This window comes from Coptis chinensis, chromosome 6 (assembly GCF_015680905.1).
Source record: "Coptis chinensis isolate HL-2020 chromosome 6, ASM1568090v1, whole genome shotgun sequence".
NCBI classification, from domain to species: domain Eukaryota; kingdom Viridiplantae; phylum Streptophyta; class Magnoliopsida; order Ranunculales; family Ranunculaceae; genus Coptis; species Coptis chinensis.
Genome location: NC_141461.1, coordinates 79,174,617 through 79,176,190, shown reverse-complemented (window position 1 = coordinate 79,176,190; position 1,574 = coordinate 79,174,617). Strand labels below are relative to the sequence as shown.

Here is a 1,574-nt window from a genome sequence, read left to right as displayed (position 1 = left end):
CAAAGAAACAATAATAACCTATTGCTTATGCAAATAGTCTTATACCAACAAGAATGAAATTAAGTGATCCTAACTTCATCTCTAATAAGATACTATTCATAATACTGGAAAGGAAGAGTCAACAATATTTTAGGATCCAGGTGGACATTCTTGTGGTCAGAAAACCGAACCTTTAGCAAGTAGTCCTAAAAACTTATGTAAACTTAAATTTACATAGCACTTACCAAAACTTCAGCATCTTCTAACGGAATGTATTTCCTATTCTCATAGTTTTTTTGCCTTAAGGAGTCATAGTGCGTCCATTCCCAATTCAGAGTATCAACATGAATCAAAGTCCAGTGATGACCGTCTTTGTACTTTCTCAACTTTGGACTATTTATGATGAAAAATAGATGGGCGACCTTGTTGTCCAACTGTTTTAGGACATCTCTGACATAGACCCTCATGCCTTGTTTCTGTTGATCTCTTAAAGCCAGCTACAATAAATAAGAATGCATCACTAAACAATAATGTTTTAACACTTTACACTTTTTACTATGCACTTTGAAATTTGCATAGTAAGAGTGTTACGTGTTATAATTGTGTTGGGCTAAAAGTTATATTACTATGCAAACTTAAATATGCGGACTAAAACTACTATGCAAATATAAGAATGTAGAGTAACCACAGACTACATCTTCAGAGATTTTGTGAATGTAGTTTGCAAATATATGAATGCAGACTAACCATAGACTACACATTCAACTTCAAGACTAAAACTACTCTGCAAATATAAGAATGCAGAGTAACCACATACTACATATTCAGAGATTTTGTAAATTTAGTCTGCAAATATATGAATGCAGACTAACCACGGACTACACATTCAACTTCAAGACTAAAACTACTCTGCAAATATAGGAATGCAGAGTAACCACAGACTATATCTTTAGAGATTTTGTGAATTTAGTCTGCAAATATAAGAATGCAGACTAACCACAGACTACACATTCAACTTCAGTAAATAAATTACATTTAAGATGCTTACCCATGCAAATGATGAGAAACATAGACACTTTGGTGGAGAATATCCAATTAGCTTCACCACTTCCTTGGGGAGGTGGAAGAACACGTACCAATCAATAATCTACCATAAACAGTAAGGAAAATAAGTAAATTGCAAGTTTTTTCATTTCAAAAGATTTGAGTAATAAAAAGATTTACCTTATCACTGATGAAGAAGTTCAACATCATGTGGTTCAATTGTTCTCCCTGTATTTTCAAATGCGTTTGGATGTCCATCCACGTAATTGTGCTGCAACATACACGATCAAAAAATTTAGTGCAACTACATAGATGATAAGAAAACATAAAAGCTTTCATATACTTCGGAAAAATAAATTTTACTTCTGGTTTGCTTTTTTGAAGAAGCTTTCCACCAATGACATCTTCTCTTTATCAAGTAGCCTCCACAACTTGTTTGAATGTGGTTTTGACATAGGTTTTCCAGCGCGTAGTGGTGGAGTCTCGAAATCATCTACATCAATCACTGGTTCAGTAACTTTAGTCTTCCTTTTTTGCTTCTTAATATCTCC

At 33.7% G+C, this 1,574-nt stretch overlaps 1 long non-coding RNA gene across 1 annotated transcript; it reads right to left on the bottom strand.

Moving 5' to 3' along the window:
- Positions 1–311: 311 nt before the first annotated feature.
- LOC147494677 (uncharacterized) lies at positions 312–1,291 on the bottom strand. Its single transcript, XR_015198447.1, has 3 exons — positions 1,204–1,291; positions 1,028–1,126; positions 312–476 (listed from the first exon to the last, which is right to left on the bottom strand). It is a non-coding gene; the product is annotated as an uncharacterized LOC147494677 (long non-coding RNA).
- Between the last annotated feature and the right edge of the window lie 283 nt (positions 1,292–1,574).